Here is a 22,693-nt window from a genome sequence, read left to right as displayed (position 1 = left end):
AAAGGCAAAACATGATGTTCACTAAGCTCTCATATAGGAATTATACTAATGTAAGCTTTACTTGTAATTGTCCCATCAATTTCAATCCGATTCAGGCTTCGATACAAAGTACCTCATACTTTGCATGCTCTTGGCTCTCTTGGCCATTCATCATGTCCAAGGGTAAGTGATGAACGCCATTATCAATGGGCATGTGAAGCATAGCTGCCAAGACTGATAGTATCTTGATCCAGTATTTGCGTGGGTTCACGTACTACAGCCGATGAACAGCATCAAACCCAGTGCACAGAACAAAGAAGAATGATGAAATTTGCAGACACTGCCAACCATTGCTGACAGTGGGAGGCCATCCGAAGAATCTATATAACTATATAACAATTACAGTACGGAAACAGGCCATCTCAGCCCTTCTAGTCAGTGCTGAATGCTTACTCTCGCCTAGTCCCACTGACCCGCAATCAGCCCATAACCTTCCATTCCTTTCCTGTCCATATACCTATCCAATTTTACTTTAAATGACAATACCGAACGTGCCTCTACCACTTCTACTGGAAGCTCATTCCACACAGCTACCACTCTCTGAGTAAAGAAGTTCCCCCTCATGTTACCCCTAAGCTTTTGCCCCTTTAATTCTTAATTCTACACCTAATTTACACCTAAGAAAGTGGAGAGAATTACGTTTCCGTGTCTACAAAGAGCAATGGATGGACAATGTCATTGTGTTGTTCAGAAGGTCGTCATGATGAGGTTTGTGTTGAGTGTGTTTTTCTCCCAGCAGTCACACTTGAAGCCTGTACATCACACAGTCCATTCTGGATCTTCGATTGAAATGCAAGATGGCTTGGGTACTTGTCATGATGCAGGAGTGGTAGCAGGATAGGACACACTCGTGCTGTGTACAGTAACACCACACGCATCTTTCATCCAATGGCCAGGACTTTTCCCTTAGTTAATAGGTTAGAAATGCAAAGTGTTCTGGTTCAGCCTGTAGAATATTACTCAAAGTATACAAGTTGGAGATAATACTCAATTTATTGCAAGACGAACATCCCGCCAGTAAGAACTGAATGATCCAGATAGACGGACTCAAATGTTAGAATGAAAGAAAAATATGGGCTGAATGGCCGCTTGACTGACCTCTGTGATATTATAAGTTTGAGAATATTTGGATAACCATTATGAGTAGAAGCCACTGTGAAGAGCTTCATCACTTCTGATCTCTAACTCAGTTGAAATAAACTGGCTCCATGCAGTCTGGTGTTGAATCTGGTGGATTTTTGTGTGATTTAATGCATGCTAGGACAAGCAGAGGCAAATGCCAGAAGAGCAATGATAACTTTGTAGAGCCGTGCACAAGAATGCCAAGAATACACATCTTTAAAAGCCATTGCAGTGGCAGATGCAGTTTTTGCTGTAACCCAATCACACTTCAGCACTCCACGTATCTACAGTTAGATCAGACTGTCCTCAACAGTTCCATTGAAAACAATCTGTCTCGCAAAAAAAATACTCTCAACGCAGCAGTATTCCCCTTTACCGGGAATATCTGAGAGGTGGGAACTTTGATCTCCATCAGAACTGTTCACACTTAATGGTCTTGATGTTGTGAGGGAAAAGCAAAGTTAACTTCTTACCGGAGGCAAGAAGTTCAGAACTGGCAACCAAAGACATCTCGACATTGAAGGATGCCCTCCCTTCCTTTGGGCAAAAGTATTGCAGCATTTACCTGCTGAACTCTGCAAAGAACTTTTGGCTCTACAGATAAACTAAGCTTGACCCAAGGGCTGGATTAAGAACCTTCCACTTGTAATATTGAAGGCTGGGAGGGCAGCTTTTAACAGACCCACTGATATGTTATGGCAACAAAGAGAAAAAAGGTTCAACTTTAGTAATACTGGTTAGAAGTAGAAAATCATTGCTTTCCCTGGATAGGGATCAAGGAGGCTGATGCACTGGCATGACTGTAATGCAATATCGACCCCATTCTGCATTGAGCAAGCGGTCCAATTTAGAGCAGGACTCACACACTTGGGAAGTGTAAATCATCTCTGTTAGACTGACATAAGCGTGGATGTATGTCCAGACACCTCTTTCGGAGGAAATGGAGTATAGTATATGTATTGTTCTTATTGGTAACAGAATCCTTGACTTGGGTCTGGAGGCTATTAAATTGCCTCAGTAGGGTCTAAAGAACACCAAGCCAGGCTGACTGTTTGCCATTCTCAGTGTAGTTAAAATAAACAGTTCTGAGCTGTAAGACAAGGCGTCCTGTCCCACTGCAAATTGAGCAATCATTCAAAGAGTTGATTATAGTCCCGCAGTCCACCAAGCTATGCACACCACAGCAGATTGCCATCTCCAGTGACAGTCGGCCCTTGATGACTGTGTGAAATTCTAATACCAGGCAAAGCTTTTTATCTCACTTAGCTGAGGCTCTACCTCCGGCTTTTTAAATATCTTGGGCACAAGAAGAAGCAAGGGACAGGAGCCAGTTAGAGCTGAATTTTTCCCTCCCCCAGATTGTTTGACAAGTAATGGTGTGGTTGTGCTGGTTCACGCTGTTACTTTGTTGATTGCAACAAGTTAATTATGCACACCTCCTAATTTAAGATGAAGGTGAGATATATATTGATGCTGGCCTGGGGAATTTTTGGGATGTTATCCGACACCACATGGGAAGAAGGCAAACAACTTCAGAAATGCTGCAAATTTCATGCCTGGAGCCTCATTTGAATTGAATAAACTCGCAAGTCAAGGTTTATGCACACTTCGGATTCTTACAAAATAGAGCAACGAGGACCAGCATTGTGGTCACTCTGGAGCGATATTGGTTGCTGTAATGTCGTGGTGTGTGGCAGAAAGTTCACTTCGTTCTGAGAAAGTAAGTAACCTTGTGCGTTTACTTTTATGTTTCAAGCTTAAGCCTCTTAGCCAAGACAACTGGGATCTATGGACTGATATATCGTGTTAGGAGCAAAACTGACATTGTCTCCAAACAAATCATTCACTTTGGATGCAAACTGCTGTAGCAATTGTCTAGCGTTTTGTTCCAGTAATTGAGCAGAATTTCATGTGAAATAATAATACTGTTATGAGTAATACTTTTGAGATTGATCTCAAAATATAAACAATAGTGTAAATGGTGATCTTAAAGATTACATACACCTAAGTTTCCCTAGCAAAGCTGGGTGTAAGGATTTCTTGGTCTCTCACTTAATTGAAATTCCAATTCATATTCCAAGTGAACAAAAACATTTACTGAGTTATAAAAAAAAGGACTAAGCCTTCCATTTTTAATACATTTGAATTTGGTTTTGAAATGTCTCCAGATTGTGTGGCACGGCTGATGTTCTCGTTCTGAAGAATCCACCTCTCAGTCAATTGCATTTGCTGTGAAGGGAGGTATATATTTTTGACTGCTGAGTTCAGGCTCTCTCACCAGGGAAGATGTTTACAAATGCCTGAACGTACATTGCCATTCCATCTAAGTTGTGGTTTGGTGTTGACACTGTGCTGTTTGTGATGTGAGCAATTTTCTGATGTGGACAGGAAAGTGCAACATTTTAGATTTGAAGGCTATATTCTTCTCACCCAACTGTCAGTATTTTCTGTGTTTGGAGCTGAATTAGTTTTCACAAATAGCTTGCTCTTTTTCTCCGCCCTGACAGTGCAGTTCACATACTGTAGTTGGTGTTTTCTGGAAAGAAAACCAAATCGTCAGATTTGATAGCTTTTTAGCATTGATTCTTCTCGAACCATGTCTGTTTACCTCTCTGGCCATGTCTGTTTAAAGCATTCAAATCCCCATAAGATACTTTGAGACATCAGACTTAAGTGCTTCCGATAAATCATGCTAGTTAGGTGGTCTAAACTGAGCTAAGCTAAACTGATCATTCCAATTGATCAAGCCTTGCACAATTGAACTGAGTTTGTACTTTCTAAGATGCCAGCAGTTTTCTCATTCATTAAGCTGAAGTGTGTGTCTGTGTGTGTATGGGCATGCGCCTACTGAAATACTTCATTGTATCTGATTACGAAGAGTGTGGTAGTCTGTTAATTTAAGATTAATTTGTGGTGCCAAGGCTACCGTTTACATCTGATACGAGGACAGCATGATTATTAGTAGTAAGGTATTACTTTCCTCCTGTTTTATTTTGGAACATGGTTGCTCTGTTTCTGTGCGTTGACGTGCAAAAGTGAGCTCAAACACCCTCTGTAACTAGATGTATTTTGACCATTAAATAATTCTAGTCAGATGAAGTAACACAAGCAGTTTATAATTTCTTGACTAGAGTCTGATGAGAGCATGTCTCTTTCAAAGAATGAGTGATAAAGAGTCAATTATTGAAGGAATGCTGGCATATTGGGGAAAGCATAATCAGTGGCTGTTTTATAATCACTGCAAAAGTTGCGTTCAAGACTTGCATTAGAAGGGCTTTAGGTAAATTATTTTGGAAAATTAATCAGTAGAAACTTTCCTTGGATATCCTTTTAATTTATTCAATGTTTGGGACCTGTAAGTCACTGGCAAGTACCAAATTGTCCATCTTTACTTGCCTTTGAACTGTCTAAGCTGTGGAGTGCCAATATTGTTGATGAACTGGACACCATGTAGCCATACCCAAGTAGAATGGTTGATTTCTTTCTGCCAGAGCGTTTACTGAAGCAGACATCCAGCAGTTTATTATTTATTTATTTACCCAGCTCAAACTGGTAAAATCTGAGGTATGGGCATGGCCAAGTCCACTCATTTCTCTGTTGCTAGGACTACTCGATGAATAGTTTTGGACTATTCAAGTGGCGTTTAGTATTGTGACTCTCTGGTGATTTACATAAATATTGCTGTGCAGTTCAGTGTTATTGTGAGTTGACTTCGGAATGATACCAGTTGCAGAATACATCAGGACAATGCATTCCCTGTTCATGTTCCACAGTCTTTCAGTTTCCTCTTCTATTTCAGCATATTTCTGGTGTTTTTCACTATTGGTTTCAGTATGTTATGTGTGTCTGAAATGGCCATATCTGTTAAATAAGTTGTTCCTGCTTGTTTACCCTGTAATATTATATCTGCACCGTTATTATGGGTGCTCCTATCTGTAGTAATGGATCAGTCATAATATAATTTGCTGGACTCTGACTCTAAAACTGGACCAGGCTTGTATTTATAGTAAGGTATGGTGTCTTTTATGAGTTTGTATTTTAAAGCAAGATTTTGGTGAATGATGCTTGCCAGTTGATTGTGCCTGTGTAAGAAATCAGATTGAGTTAAACTGCTGTAGGATCCTGTAATAAGTTGGATTGTTTCTGGTTTCTCTTGGCATTTGCATCATTTACGTCTTGAATTTGTTGACCTTTTATTATGTTTTTTTGATAATTTTTTTTATGTTAACCACTTGGTCCTGTATTGCCACATGGAGCTCCTCTGTTTCTAGGAAGAGGCCATTATTAATGATAATTATTATTTGTATTATTATTGTGATGAACTGAAATTCAGTTGCTTCTATGAAGAGATTTGAACTTGGGTTTCTAAATTGTTAGAGCTTCTTGGTGAACCATCACTGTACCCATAAAAGGTATATTATAGCATCATTTATTCCTAAATAGTTCAGACAGTAACTCACTGAGATGCACTCGTGTGTTTACAAAATCTAAATTTGTTGAGCAAATGATAAACACGAGTAAGTCTGCAGATGCTGGAAAGAAGGGTCTCGACCTGAAATGTTCATTTCCATAGATACTGCCTCGCCTGCTGTGTTCCTCCTGTATTTTGTGTATGTTGCTTTAAATATTTTGAGCATTGTGTTTAATATTTAAACATATTTCAACACTCTTCACCCTGCATGGGGCAAAGAAGGGTATTACTTTTGAGTTTTCGATATGGAAATTCTGTATCAGAACCTGACAGGCTCAGCTTTGAATCTGGAAGCTTATAAGATTTGCCTTGATATTTTGATAGATCTCTTTCTTGTTCTGTGTTCTGAAGGTTGAGATGTCACGGGGGAGGAGATAAATACATTTCTCAGTGATGGCACAATGATTTCTGGATTGGGAAACTCCCAAACACTTTCAACAATAACAAATAAGTGAAGCTGTAAGACTAAGGGAGGCTCCTGATGTGTGCTTGGCAATTTAGAGATTAACAACAATTCTCTATCCACTGATTATAACAGTGCAAAGCTTCAAGACCGTAAAAGGAGGAAGCAGACATTTAGGCAACATTGAATGAAGTTGAGTATGTTATTTTTGACAAAGATATTCAGCTTTTATTTCGGCAGCTCCAGTTTGCTGGTCAAATAACCAAATACTCTTTTACAAGTCAGTGTCAACTTAAATGACATTCAAACTGATAGTTCAGTTCAGCTAATCCATTAGTTTGCAAATAGTTTATTCTTCTCTGATATTATACATGTGCATTTAACAACAAATACAGTCACCTCAGTCCACTCTTTTGTCTTAAGAAAGTAGTCTATTTGATATTTTACTTCACTCGCCATTATGAAATAAAGTTCCTATAGTTACTTCTGAGGGGCTGAACAAAAGTTAACTTGGAGTGAATTATGTCTTCCTTGGGATAATCAGTGGTATTGTTTCTTATCTCCGAGAACTCAGTGTTCCAAAAATAGCCATCTGAGAAATTGCTATTCTGTGTTTCCAAGTGGATCCCTAAACTATCCACTCACCTCTAGATGCCTTCTACTTGAAGGATCTTAGACAATGGGTCAGGATCTTTGATATAACCTGTGGTGTGAATTTAAAGAGCAAACACGAGGAAATCTGCAGATGCTGGAAATTTGAACAGTAAAAAAAGAGTGAAAGATTTCAAATCTCTTACTATCTTTCCTTTCGGTTAGTCCTGAGGAAGGGTCTCAGCCCGAAACGTCGACAGCGCTTCTCCCTATAGATGCTGCCTGGCCTGCTGCGTTCCACCAGCATTTTGTGTGTGTTGCGGTGTGAATGTTTTGATGTGGGTGTTTCAGGCTTGCAGTTCTTCCACCTATGCTAACTTCTTATTATAGTTCTCTAGTTGTCTTTGGGCAAGTTTGACAGTCCAAGAGACCATTGCCCCAGTACATACCTGATCTCCAGTTCTAAAGTTCAAAGTAATTTTATTATCAAAGTAGATATATGTCACATATAGAACCCAGCGATTCATTTTCTTGTGGGCACACTCAATAATATCATAATGGAATAATAACCATATTAGGATCAATGAAAGAGCACAACTCTCCAGAAGAGTTGGTTGGAGAATAAAATATATAAAATTCAGGAAGGAAGACGGATAGATTGCTAATGGATGATGAGGTTGAAAGGGTGTAAAATATAAAATACTGTGGAATAGAGTTTAGCCATTGTGGAAAGTTTATTAAAATGAACACATACCGTTCACAAAACCATAGCAGTGGCCAGGAGAATCAGTGGTCTTCGGGGCTACAGAGGCTGTGGGTTCAAGATTAATTCCTGAACAAAAAGACTTGGACTTGAGTCCATATCTGAAGGTATTTGATTGGCACGGTACCATAGCAGTTAGTGTAATGCTTTTCAAGGCCATCTGTAGGATCAGGGTTTGATTCCCACCACTGTCTGTGAGGAGCGTGTACGTTCTCCCCGTGACCGCCTGTGTTTCCGTACTCTGGTTTCCTTTCACATTCCAAACATGTATAGTCAGGTTCAGTAAGTTGTGGGCATGCTTTGATGATGCAAGAGGCGTGGTGACACTTGCAGGCTGCCCTGTAGAATCCTTGCTGATTTGATGCAAAATGACGCGTTCACTGATATACATCTGACCAATCAAGCCAATTCTTAAAAAATGACTGCCCAGCTGTTTTTCAGACTGAAAGGCAAGCTGCAGATCTCAGGACTGTGAAACCTAATGTTTTGTCATGGTTCCCAGAAGATTATTTTTGTTCCTCTGACTCTTCCAGCAATGCTGAGGATTAAAGAACCAATTGTGTTGTGAATGCCTCTTCGAGTCTTAGTTCCAAAAACAGCTTCCCTTTCAGGCTAAGGGAGCACATTGGGCCCATTGATGTCAGCGGAGGCAGTCTGCCTTTCTGGCCAAGTCTAGAAACGAAGACGTGGGCACTGGCGAAAGATAGGGAGAGCTTTCATCTCTTGGCACCGGCTTTCCCAATGGTGAAAGGCAGTGAGCAGTGGGCTCCCATGAGTCACTGCAGAACGTGAGTCTATACCCTAGATTATATACAGAAGTACAGCAGCTCTTCTCTGTGAGAAGGCCTTTAGGGAACACCTGCTCTCTTGATGAAAGAGTCAGGAGTATTTTTGGCTGATCAACAGTGGTATATTGAACGCTGAGTAATTCATTCTTGCAGAATGTCTCTCATTACTAGGGTCTTTATTTACTTATCTGGTTTACTACCTTCGGATCCTGCCAATTTGAAAGCCAGTGCATATAGAGAGTCTTTGAATACAGCTGGCGTGTACTGCAAGTCTGTGAAGCAGATTTGGTAAGAGTCCACAAGCTGATTGCTAACTTCTAAAACTTGTGTAAATACTTCCAATTTTCCTTTCTCCGGCTGTCTTCAAGTTTGTCATTATCTTGCGAATGGAACTTCCTTCACAGATCTATTTCTCACTGCAGTCAGTCTGTACTTCCAAGCTGATTTTTACAGTTACTCTGTAAATCACAGTGCTGTGCTAAAGTCTGAGGCACTGGTATATAGCTATGGCGCCTAAGAGCTTTGCACAGTACTGTAGTAATTTTATGTATTGCACTGTACTGCTGTCGCAAACAAAAACAAATTTCATGACATATCTGAGTGATGATAAACCTGGTTCTGATATGGGTCTCTACTGTGGACTGAGAGTGGGAAGGGGGCAGAGAGAGTGGAATCATGGTTAGGAAGAGGGGAGGGAGAGAGAAGCACCAGAGAGACATTCTGTAATGATCAATAAACCAATTGTTTGGAGTCAAATGACTTTGCTTGATGTCTCATGGCTGGGTGTGTCTGCACCCATGCCACCACCCCACTGCCCCGGCACTCCTCCTCTGCTACCTGTCTCACACCCCTCCTGTGGCACTGCACCATCGCCATTCCCAGCATCCTTTGCTCTCGCCAGACTTACAAACTCGCACTCCGCTCCACATTGACAAATACCAGTATTGCGCAAAGGTCTTAGGCATCCGAGCTATATATATGTGTGCCTAAGACTTTTGCACAGTACTGTACCTCCCAAGGTCTGAGCTGCAAATCGGGGCAGGCAGTGGACTCCTGCTTCATCATTCCAGTGAATCAGCTTCAATCCTGACCTCTGGCTGCAGTCTATGTGGAGGTTGTATGCTTTCCCTGTGACTGCATTGGTTTCTAACAGGTGCTTCAGTTTCCTCCCATATCCTAAAGATCGGATCTGGTCAGTTACTTCACCTTTATAAATTGCCTCTATCATGCAAGTGGTAAAATCTGGAGGGGGGTGATCAGAATGAGGGCAGAATGGGTTACAGGGAAATGGAATTGCTCTGTGAGCCAGCATAGAGTCGATGGGCTGAAGTGCATCACTGTGTTCAGTTGAAACATGGTACATGGAGGATTGTGCTTAATTCTTTTCCACTTTGCAGTGGATATTGCGGCTTTCCCTTTGGAATATTTTGGGTTCCTCATTGTTACTTTAGTGAAAAGATTGCCTTTTCCGAATAGGCGCTGTTTTGAGCTCATTCTGTCTCTACTAGTGTAAACCTACTGCAAAGTTTTGTGGAGGTTCCTGTTAATAGCACAGTGATGAATGACTGAGTCCTGAAAAGCAAAAGAGAAACTGTTACGTGTCTTTGACACTTGTGTTCTTTGCGTTTGAGTGAGATGAAGTGTGCCTGTCAAAAGCAATGTTTTCGCAGAGTTCCAGTGTTAGCATTAGGAAGTTGCCGGTCACGTACTTGGTACATGTCTAATTGGCCACAAGTGTGATCCGATGGCAGAAGGGCAAGGATTGGTTCTCCATTGGCTCACACAATTGGTTACTAATTACAGCACCTGTCAGCATCTAAATGCCCAGGAAATCTTCTCTTTTAAAATTTGAATGCATAACTGCTGATATCCCAAACCTCATTATACTGTTGTTCCTCATTTTAGAAAAGGGACGTGTTGCTGGAAAATGTTCTGTCAAGTGAAATGCTCTGAATTGAAAAGTTTGGGAGAAGTGCACCGTAGGTATAATCTTTTTCTCAGGGAGAAAATGTCAGTTGCTACAGAGCTTAGATTTAATGTGAGGGGGAATATTGAACAGAAATTGGCAAGGCAAGATTTTTTGCACGGAGTGTGATAGGTGGCTAGAACTTGCTGCCAGGGGAGACAGATGAAATAGATGCAAAAGCGATGCTTAGGAGGCATTTAGGCAACATGAACAGGCAGGCGATAGAGGTATATAGACCACATGCAGGTAGATAGAATTGGTTTAAATTGGTATCATCGTCGGCACAGACATGGTGGGCTGAAGGGCCTGTTCCGACACTGTACCCTTCAATGTATCATGGCAGTTTCTTCCTTTAGGTTGATGGTGACGTTGATTATATCAAAACATAGATTTGTAAAGCAGAATCGCAAACCTCAAAAAGTGAATGACATTATAGTAAGAGCTTGTATATCGAGCATGTATAAATTGAGGAAAATGTGTCCTGCTGTTGCTTGTTGATTTCTTGTTTTTTTTAAAGTCTGTTTTGCTGTCTTGCATTTATGGTGGTAAGTTGAAGAGACCAGATTGGTTTTCAGAGTTAGGATTAGAACTGCTCTTCAAAATTGGCAGAATGTTGAGGGGAAACTCTGGGATTCTTTCCCTGTCAGTTATATTGTCAGTAGGGGCAGGTTTGGGAGCCGGTGTTGGTGATACCAGTGTGGGAATGAAAGGCAGACTGGGAAACCCCTGGGAGGACAGGGTGGAAAGGTCTTGAGAATGGAGGAGTGGGCTCTGATTACAGCTGAGAGAAAAAAATAAATGATAATCTCAGTAACTCCATCAATTGAGCAATTGGAATGAGTAGTATGTGATCCAGAAGTGGAATCACTAAGGGAAGTGATGTCTATTGTGAGATGAAAATCTTAATAAACGGAGTTCTGTTGGTACTTGCGTTTAGTTATATTTGGGAATTAAAGGAAACCATCATCGATCAGCGATTCCAATGAACAATGAGTGCTTTTCTTGAAGCTGGTTTTAGAGGTCTTGCATAAATGGATGTATTTTTGTGTTTTTTGACAGGATGCCAGATTTAAAGTGGAATTTCTGTTGGTCCAACCATGCAGTGCTGTGTGTATTGGGTTGATTTTAAATTGGATTGACTTCAGCAACGAGTTTTCTTGAGATTCAAGCCTGATTTTAATAGATTAGGGAGACACAAAAGAATAAAATTATAATGTGGTCAGAGCAGTTATCGAAACAAATACATATTGTTCTGGCAGAATTCTTTAGGGTGAGGTGTTGAAAAGCAGGAGAGAATGAAGTGTCTGAGACTGCAGCTGGAAGAGAGCCAACCTCATTGCCACAAGAGATTGCCTGTTTAAAGTGTTTTATTATATGTATGTGAACACTAGCTCTGTGATGTCTGGAAGGAATATTTTCATTTGGGTGAAATATTAGTGGTATTTTCAATCAAATGAAAATATTAGTTCACATTCTGGCCATGTGTGGCAGAGAACAGCTGGTATCAGACTCTCCTCGAGATAATGTATATAATGCCTCAGACTTACTGTCATTCGATAAAACTGCAAGAGAAGTTTTGGTTTTAATTTTAGCCACAATAAAAACATGAAGGTAACCATTCCAGTTCCTTTCCTTCTGTTTGCTTTCCCTTTAAGCATACATCATTGCCTGGCCCGCGTTATTAGGATCAATTTCTTTGGGGTAAAGTCGCCCCTGTCTTTCCAATGATATGCACAGCTTGTTCAACTGGTTAATATGTGTCAATGGAGAGTTAAGATTACAACGGGACAGCATGGAGTCCTTTCAAGCAGTATTACTTTGAAAGTGATTGAAGCTCTGCATGCTTTGAGTGCCTGTGCTTATCCTTTGTGATCAGCTGCCCAGTACTTACATGTAGCAATAACAAGCCATTCTATTTTAACACACATTTCAAAAGAGCATGTCTATCATCACTGCTTTGATTTGCCCTGTGGAAGAAAGGAGATAAAACTATTGATATAAAAGCTAAATACTTTGGAAGTTACAAATATGAAATGTGAACAAAAAGTATCAAAATCCCTCAACAGGTCAGGCGACAACTGTGGAGAGTGAAATAAAAGTGAACATTTCAGGGAACATAATAAGAAAATGCACTCAGTGGCCACTTTATTAGGTACACATGTACATCTCATTAATGCAAATATCTCATCAGCCAATCATGTGGCAGCAGCTCAATGCATAAAAGCATGCAGACATGGTCAAGAGGTTCAGTTGTTCAGACCAAACACAAGAACAGGGGAGAAATGTGATCTAAGTGACTTTGTCCAGGGAATGATTGTTGGTGCCAGATGGGGTGGTTTGAGTATCTCAGAAGCTGCTGATCTCCTGGGATTTTCATGCACAGCAGTCCGTAGAGTTTACAGAGAATGGCGTTTTAAAACAAAACAAAAAAATCCAGTGAACAGAAGTCCTGTGGGTGAAAACATCTTGTTAATGAGCAGTGTCAAAGGAGATTGGTCAGATAGGTTCAGGCTGGCAGAAATGCGACATCTTCTCAAAAAACCACCTTACAACAATGGAGTATAGAAGAGCATCTTTGAATGCACAACACATCCAACCTCGAAGTGGATGTGCTGCAGCAGCAGAAGATCATAAACATATATTCAGTGGCCACTTTATGAGGTACCTGCTGTTACTGAGTCTAGATTTCATTGTCTGTTCTGAAATTCTAAATGAAAAGTAGAAGTTCAAAGTTCAAACTAAATTTCTTATTAAAGTACATAAATGTTACCATATACAACCCTGAGATTAATTTTCTGGAATGCATTCTCAGTGAATATAAATAGACACAATTGAATTGAATTGACTTTATTTCTTACATCCTACACATACATGAGGAGTAAAAATCTTTATGTTACGTCTCTGTCTAAATGTGCAATCATAATAATTTATGATAAATAGAACAGTCAATGTAACATAGAATACATTCACATCAGCCTGGTGGAAGAAGCTGTCCTGGAGCCTGTTGGTCCTGGCTTTTATGCTGCGGTACCATTTCACAACATTGAGGGAGAGGTTGTCTTCTTGACACCACTGTGTTAGAGAGATGACTTCTTCCTTGTAGTCCACCTTGTTACTGTTTGAGATAAGGTCAATCAATGTAGTGTCGTTGGCAAATTTAATTAGCAGATTGGAGCTGTGGATAGCGATGCAGAATCAAGGAAGGGCTGCACCCAATAAACTGGACAAACACCAATGTGCAAAAGGCAACAAACTGCAAATACTGAACAAGAATAATAATAAACAACGTGAGATGAAAAAGTCCATGAAAGTGGGTCCATGGGTGTGGAAACAGTTCAGTGATGGGGTGAGTGAATTTATCCTCTCTGGTTCAAGAGTCTGATGGTTGAGGGATTGTAATTGCTCCTGACCATGGTGGTGTGGTTCTTGAGGTTGCTGTACATCATTCATGATGGTAGCAGCAGGAAGAGACCATGGCCTGGTTCATGGGGGTCCTAGATGCTGTTTTCCTGTGACGGTGCTCCATGTAGATGTTCTCAGTGGTGGGGAGGGCTTTTCCCGTGATGGACTGGGTTATATCCACTACTTTCTCTCTGTTTAAGGGCATTGGTGTTTCCATATCAGACCATGATGCAACCGGTTAATATATTTTCCATCACACATCTATTGAAGTTTGTCAAATTTTTAAATGACATGTCAAGTCTCTGCCAACATCTAAGAAAGTAGAGATGCTGCAGTGCTTTCTTTGTAATGGCACTTACATGCAGGACCCAGGACAGATCCAATGAAATGATAACTCAAGAAATTTGAAGTTTCTGACCCTCTCTGCCTCTGATCCCTGATGAGGACTAGCTCGACAACCCCCAGCTTCCCCCTTTTGTAGTCAATAATCAGCACCTTGGTCCCTATAAATCCTATAGTTACAAAATATTGGAAAGATTGACCAGGTTAGATTTTCCATCTATTAAAACATTTCCTTGCAAGGCACATGTAATAAATTGATCCATTGCAGAATTCCAGATGTTTCCACATCAGGAGTTCTAAGATGCCTGTATTTTTAATGCTTCTTAAAATATATTGATCAATTAGAACTGCACCTACTTTTTCCTCACTGTTAGTTCATTGAAATTGGTAGTAATTTCTGTAAAATATAAATTCTGTTTGCTTGGACTTTCCAGTTCACAGTTCCTTTCATTTTAACAGTGGAGATATGAATTTTAAATCCCCCTGTGAGTAAAGCCTGGTAACTCATTTGAGAAGGTATAACCCGTTGCACTTCATGTTATTTTCCCATCAATGTGAAGTATAATTTCACTGCCAAACAACGTGAACTTTAAATTGAGGGTCATTTCTGAGCTAACGAGAATGTGCAGTTGGGAAAGATTGTTCACACACTGCACTTGCAATACTCCTTAGGATGTCGTTATAGCTCTTGATATGAATCTCTTAGCTTTTACAATAAATAGGACCTTCAAAATTTAATGCACAAGTACTAAGTGATTAATGAATGTTGTTTTCTTATGTGCGCTTTAGTATTTGTTCTAGGTCAAAACCCTTTGATAAATGTGTCGATGTCATAATATTGTTTTTTAATCAAAATAAAATTTTCAATCAAGTATTGCAATTTAATCTGGCTTTGATAGTCAAGGTGAGATGCAGAGACAGCTAGAATGCCACATTTGCTCTAGAGTGCTTCCTGTAAGTGCAGATTTAGTAGTCCAGTTCTGATAATACAAAACTTTATTTCCTCTGATTTATAATATCACCTTAAAAAGCTTTTTCAGTCATAGTTTTAAGAGACCCTAGAGAAATATAACTGTGAGTTTGCACATGATTTTATCTGTCGTGTGCCATTCATGCATTCATTCTAAACTTCTGCTACACTAGCTTTAAGAAAGTAAATTCAAAAATGCAAATAGATGGTGGAAACGACCCTTAATGGTGTGATTGTGACTAATACTTATTTGATGTTTGCTGCTTTAAGACCGTTCTGCCTCCTTCTCCAGTTGTCTTTGGGACTGATACGAAAAGACTAAATCACATTTCAAGATTCAAGATTGTTTAGTGTAAGGCAGATCAAAATAATTGTTACTGCAGATCTTATGCAACACCCAAAACAAAAGCCAGTATAATAAAGAACACAATAATAAAAAACACAATAAATATAGTGTATGATGCTTGATTTCCAGCTTCTGTAGATTTTCTTGTGTTTGAGCGCATTTGCAGAGATTGATTGGGTGTCCATAATGTGAAGCAGGGCACAAGGTGGCTGACAGGATTTGATAACATTGTCAGTGTGAGGGGTGTGGAGGGGTTAGTAGGTGGAGGTGTTGATTAGCCTTACTGCTTTGGGAAAGTAACTGTTTTTGAGTCTCGTGGTCTTGAAGTGTTTGCTGTGTAGCTTCCTTCCTGATGGGACTGAGACAAACAGCCCATGAGCAGGTTTATAGGAAAAATAAAAGGTGTGCTTTCCATATATTATTTACCATTAAATTTACTGAAAGACTGCATAGAACTCACGATGTTTGGAAGACCCATAAGGCCTTAAGTCCTTTAGGTCTGTATCAGTCCTTTTGTGCATCAATACAAAGCCAACTCTGCCACCAAGTTTTCTCCTAGTAGACCTGATTAAACTTTATTTATAAATAAATTATCAAACTTACCTCTATTTCCCCAGCTAATACTGTTCCCTTTCCAAAAATTACTGGATTAAATTGGTAACATCTCTTTCATTTGCAGTGTTAATATTAAAAAAAACACCTACAGTGACTCATAGAGTATTAATTGTGCAAAAGTGGATAGTTCACAAGAGAAGCCAAAGACAGGTGGCATTTTGCTGAAGCACTTCAGGAGAGTGGCCAGGAGGAGTAAATTCAGGGAAGAAATTCCTGAATGTTGTTCCTGGACTGCTGATGATAGTCCTGGTCAAAGGAAGGGCAGATATACAAGGGGCCAGAACTGGGAGAACGTTATTCTGAGTTGGGAGTTTGATCAACTGGAAAAGGGAAATTTGAAGAGTAACACACACACAATGCTGGTGGAACTCAGCAGGCCAGGCAGCTTCTATGAAAAAGAGTACAGTCGATGTTTCGGGTCTAGACCCTTTAGCAAGACACAGAAGATGTAGGTCTTTATGGAATTTATTAGGAGATGAAGAATCATTGAAGGCTTGTGAAGAGAGATGTCGGTTACTTGGCCTCGGATATAAATTAGGGCAAGGATGGAGAAGAGAGGGAGACCATCCAGAAAGTCCATTGTAAGAGGAGAGGCTACAGATGAATTGGGAAATTTAGTGTGTAATGTTACTGAAGTGGTGGTATGCTATCATTATGATGGTAAAATTAAGAGTTGGTGCTTAGTTTAAACTTAAGCAGGATCCCAGGTAGCAAACAGACTGATTTGAGCCTGAAATAATGTCTGGAACAAAGGATGGAAGTTTGGTGATGGATGTACAGTATGTGTAGTCTTTTGGTAATGCTCACAGTCTTTCTGTTACTACAGATGTACCGACTGTGATTTGGTGTGCAGATTGAACAAAAGCAATGACAGTTCACTGGTCTTGGAGAATAGTGGTGGTGGTGGGAATCGGCAATTCTTCAGGCATTCAAGGTGCTATCATCAATTACTGGCAGCAAAAGATAAAGTCTGAATCTCCCTTTAGAGCCATTTTGGTGGTGGGGTAAGAAGGCGTCCCAATTTACCTGAGAAATACTGATCTGAAGAGGGGACAGACAGAGACCATTAAATCTTCAAAGGCAACAGCAGAGGGGTTGAGAATGGGTTTATCTACAAGTATGACCAATGTTACTCTGTCAGTAAACAACTGCGAGGAGAGAGCATTTACAACAATAAAAATCTGGTATAATTCACACTTATGTTTTGAAATTTATATTATTTTAGCATGAAGATGTAAGGTACCTGGAGTAAGATGTGGCTCCACATTAATGCCTTGGCTATAAATTTGCTTGTGGGCCTGAACATTCTCATCCTCATGTGTACTTGCACAACAGGGACAAAGACTTAAATTTGATTATGTTGCACAAAAAAGGGAGGTATTTGTTGTTGATTTTTCTGTGAATACTGACTAAAAATATGTGAGGTCTCAGAAAGAAAGGGGAAGATAATGCGGAAAGAGTATCAGCTTTATAAATAATGGAAGCCTGCATAGCTGCACAGAAGTGACAGTGGAAGTGAGACAGATTATGGTGTACGTGGTTAGGCCAGAGAGTCAAAAGTCTATTTATCTTGCTAGTTTATTATGCGGATGGTTTTCCTTGAAAAGAATATGGACTCATTTGAGCCAGAAGTGGCTTAATATGAATTAATGATGGATGAGAGAACCTCCAGGTTTAGAAATACTGATCAATCATATGAAGACAGTGGTTCATTGTGGAATCACAGCCTTATTTTTCTCTCTTTCCCTGGTCCCTTTGCATATAAGAAGTATAGCCTGCTAATACTAAAAAAAAATGTCACAAAGGCTGATGTATATCTATTTTATGCCATATCAGTCTCTGAAATGTCTTATACTACTTCATCTACATTGGATGGCAATGGCTTTTCCTATGCCAATAAATTCCATTGTGAAGAATGCATAGAAATAATACATTCTATTACAGACCCATTCACAGGTTGAAGTGAACTGTGCCTCAGAGTCATTTGATCTCTTTAATGGAAGTTACTGTCAGACCGAGCTTTGATGTCAGTGATATTACAAACTCTATGGAGTTATTTACTCATGACCATTTATTAACAACTTTGTTAACAGATTACAGTGTTGCTCAGTGTAATTTTACCTGTGACACGGTTTGTAGCAATCAGTAAACGTGCTGCTACTAATACTGGGCCAGAAAAACAGGATCATATCATTTATTGAACGCAAAAGATAGCAGGAAATGTTCAGTTGCTGAGTTTGCATGCGAAGTGTCTGGTTTGATTACGCATGTCACTAATTGGTGGCATGAGAAGTGTAAGAATTGATAAAATTCAAGCTTGGTGAGTGAAAATCAATGTGTATTCCCAGCGCGCGTCATTATTCAGTTCACTCTATATAATGAATGGGCTTGGTCATGGGGTTACCTGAAGACTAGGCTCAGTTCTGAAATCCAAGGAGCAAGGTGTAGTTCATTGAGTATCACACTTAGTGTCTGCCTGAGGCTTAGTAGGAGAATTCTCATGGCCTGGACCACAAAGTTATAATTTCAATTTCTATTCCAGAAAGCCTCGACTAATGCTTCGATGCAGTACTGAAGATGTACTGCAAGGTAGTGTATACTGCTAATTTGTCTGAGGTAACTTGATGAGATGCCTGCTCCCTGAGCTGGAAATAAAAATCCTGTTCCACTACTTTGAAGAAAAGCAACTGAGTTATCTTCAGAGCCCTGACTAATACTTATCTCTCAATGAGTATTTCTGAAACACATTTTTAACACACTTGGGGACAGTGAAGTTACTTTATTAATGCAAGTATTACCTTGCTTCGTGCTGTTCTCATGTTGTCAATTGTGACACTCATGCACAGCAAAATCCCATAAATATTAATGGGTGGAACGGATAGGCAATTCTTTTTGGGCATTGCTGACCTAAATAGGAATGATGGCCATTTGAGGGTCAGCTGAGATTGTGAGCCCAAGTACAGTACTTCTCAGCCAATCAGATACATCAGTACTGTCTGGGAAGAATTGTTGTCTTGTATTACATAGTAAAAGGGCCACTTGACTGAGATTCTACAGAGTGCTGACATTTACACTCATCATAATCCAATTTATATCAATGTTTGTACAGAAAGGAAAGAAAGTATAAAGGGAAATCTAGCTATGGAGTTAGTTGGTTGCCATTCTTATAGTATTACTGAGGTTTGTAAATTTGTGAGTTTTTCCTGCATTTCTCTCATTCATATATGTGTGTGTGTGTATATATATATATATATATATACACACACACATGCGCATATATGTACACACGTATATATACACACATATATTTTTGTTGATTACATATTCTTGTTTGTTTAAATAATTCATTATAGGGTATATGTATAAATACGTGAATTGCATACATCATCACGCTACTATGCGATACATTCCCTTCTTGCTTAATGTATTCTCGAAGACTCAGACCCAGACTCCCTTGTCTTCATTAACTTAGTTTAATGTTTTGAAGTTCCAGGACAAAACAGATGGTTATCTCTAAGTTTTAGAAATTTGAGTGTTCATTTGAAACCAAAATGTTACTGGGAAGTGAGAGGATTGCTGAGAGAGATTATTCACACACATTAGTAAATCCAAGAGAGGGTGATATTAGTCCTGGCTAGGAATGAGGTTACGAAAGTGTAACGGATTGTTGATGTTAGATTTGATTTCTTAAATTGCAGGTGCTTCAACTTCGTTTGTTAATCTTATCTCTGAAATTCATAGATCTTCATAAATTAGAAAGATATTTATTAATCAAAAGTATCAATGTATCTGTAATAGAGTACAAGAAGGTAGGTCAAAATCTCATTGAATGACTGTGTTTGAATTCTGTTAAAAGACTCCTGTTGCTTCAATTTGCCCAACTTTCATTAGAGAGCATCTCAGAGTTTGGCTTAGGATCCAAAATGGCTACTTTGTTCACCTCTCCATTTTGCTGGTTTACTGACAATGTCACATGCTTGCCGAGGAGTTCTGGGATTAAGGAAAAGACATAATATACTGAACGTAATGGATGCAAGGCTGCCCTAGTTCTGAGCCAAATACCACCAGGATGCAGGAAAAAGTCCCTTGAAGTGTATTTACCTCACTGTCAATGAGAAATTCTAAAAGTAAGGAAACAATTGCCCTCTGGAAAATCTGATATCTAGATACATTCCTGTACTGCTCAATCCTCAAGCTAAAGCAAGAACATGAACTGCAAGTAGGAATAGTCTGGGACTTTCCAATAGCGCTTTATAAAATAACTAGTTAACTTTTTTCAATGCAGCCCTTTCTTGGGATGTAGAACTAGAAAGTAAATTGTGCAGGATTAAAGGACAGAGGACAAAAGTGTACAAATTTGTGCAGCATTCCACGTAAAAGTGGAAGCCATTTAATAGCAAAGTGATACACTGGGAGTGACTTTCTCACTTTAGTAATTGCAAAGATATTTAAATGATAGGAACAGTATAAGCAGAAAGGTGATAGACAGGGTGAAATTACAGAAGACATAACAAAAAAAAAGAGTAATAAATCAGGGAACCACCGCTTGTCTTTCAGTCTGGAAAATGGAGAAGGAATACTCGGCCTCTATCGAAACATTGCCCTCACCTCCACTCATAGAACGCAAGACTGATTAAAGATAACATTAGAAACTTCTTCCTTCTATACTTCATCTCTAAAGATGGACAAGTCCCACTCTCCCAATAATACTTACTGTAAAGTGGAGAAAATCAATGCTAGGATTGCAGGAGTGCCTTAGAGATAGATGGCAGTGCTAAGAGAAATCTCAAGAGAGATTGGGATTGGAATGAGGAGTACAACTTGAAAGGGTGGGCCACAGATACGGAACCACCCATCTTTTAGTAATTTAGTAATATTTTAAAAGAAGCCAACATGGACCAAGATCGACAGTGGTGAAAATGTGAACACTAATTAAATCCTCATTGCACTGATTGTTCATACATTTCTTGACCCTGTTCTGTTCACTGATGTGGCTGCTTTGAAGCCCAGGTCAGTGGTGAATATTCAGGAAACCAGTTTACCCACCTATTCCAAAGCTGATTTATTTGGTACTTGCCTTTCAGGATGCATTGGCTACGATCAAATGTTTTTCCTGGAACCTTGACTGAAGCACTTTTCACTAAATACTAGAGGTGGAGTCATGATTAATCACTGCTGGAGAAATCGTCACTCCGTGATTTATCACAGTTTAGTTGTAACTTAGAATCCCACACTGTTTCCAATATATATCACATCTCTATTTCATTTTGATGGTAGCTGGCAGCACCCTGAATATTAGTAGCCAGAAAAAAATAGAATTCTTGCAGCAACCACAGTTCCAAGACTCTAGGGATACCCTTAATGAATTTTCTTATGCCTGGGGTTAGCTGTACAGTTCATTGATTTAGTACTGTCCTTTTGGAAGCTTAAATCCTTATATCCTGAAGATAAACACTTGGGACTACCTTTTTGTTAAGAAGAAGATTGCTGACACTTGTCCCTTTATATGCCTTGATATGAGTTATTTGGTGCTACGGTTGGGAGTTGGCTGATGTGTGTGGTGAATAACACTGGATGACTGGATAAGGTAGAACTTGCAGTGTACAAGGAGGATGGGTTCTCTGGCATTTTATTAGGTAAGTTGGTGGTTATCCTTGTCCTTCCACGATCACAGATTACTTGCTCTTGGACTGATGAGGAATGTTCTGCAGTGACAATGATTCAAAGAGGCAACCACTATTATTGAACCATCAAGGGCCTAGTGAAAATGCACCTTTACTTTGTACAAGATACATTTTAGATAGCCTGTGGCCTTTGTTACCAGTTTGCCACCTCAAAATTGTCCTTGTTGAACATTTCTATTAGAATCTATATGGTGCAATAAAATCCAGACACAACCAAATCATATCTTCTTTTTCTTGTTAATATGGTGTTATATCAAATGGAATTCTCAAATGACTTTAAGGACTAAATATGCTACAATATGGGAGGGAAGAAATGGCCCAACCTTTGGTTTATAATTCAAGAGAGAGTACACAAATGAAAAATAGGCACTCAGCCCATTCTGTATATACTAGGTCTTTAGAAAACCATCCCATCTTGTTTGACTCAATGCTTTTCCCCATATTCCTGAATCTTTATTTTTATTTCAAGATTTTTTTTCCAATTCCTTTTGGAAAGTTACCAATAAATTCATTTTTATCTTCCTGTTATTCCAAAGCTGAATAGTTCCTTCCATTAGCAAAACATTATGCTCCCATTGCATCTGATTCAATTCCCAGTCATCTTAAATTCATGCCATTTTATTGTCAACTTTTCAGCTCTTAGAAACAGTTCATTATTCTGTCTAAACCTCGCATGGTTATAAACACTTCTATCATATTTCCGCACCACCTTCTAACAGCAGCCTCACTTCTCCAGTTTGTAATTTTAATCTCAATCAAGTCACTTTCCTCTGTTCCCTCTCCAAATCCTTCATATTCTTTTCGTGAATGGCATCCAGAATTAAACAAAAGTTCCTGTTGAAGCCAAATGAATGGTTTACATAGCCACAATATTCTGCTTTGTGAACCACAATAAATCTGAAATAAAAACAGGAAATACTGGGAACATTCAGTGACCAGGGAGGGTCTCTAAAGAGAGCAGCTAAGTTAACAACCTACCAATCATTTTACACAACTCCAAAGAAAAAGTTCCGCAGAAGAAAGTTGGCTGAGTTCTTCCAGTGATTAGTTTGTCCAGATTCTGGTGTCTGCAGTCTCTTCTGTTCCAAAGTTGTTACTTTATTCCATGTTCCATCTCAAGAAGGAACACCCAAATTGCAAGGAGAAAAGCTTCAATCTATGTCAGAACCTCTTCGAAGAAGTGGAACAACT

General features: G+C 39.4%; 1 protein-coding gene across 10 annotated transcripts in view; it reads left to right on the top strand.

Moving 5' to 3' along the window:
• The window catches only part of auts2a (activator of transcription and developmental regulator AUTS2 a), a 1,137,604-nt gene that overhangs the window by 1,043,205 nt on the left and 71,706 nt on the right, over positions 1-22,693 (top strand). The gene's annotated exons all lie outside the window — the stretch shown is intronic.

Source organism: Hypanus sabinus, chromosome 6 (assembly GCF_030144855.1).
Source record: "Hypanus sabinus isolate sHypSab1 chromosome 6, sHypSab1.hap1, whole genome shotgun sequence".
Taxonomy (NCBI): domain Eukaryota; kingdom Metazoa; phylum Chordata; class Chondrichthyes; order Myliobatiformes; family Dasyatidae; genus Hypanus; species Hypanus sabinus.
Note: the sequence above shows the minus strand (reverse complement) of the source record. Positions and strands in the feature narration are given on the sequence as shown.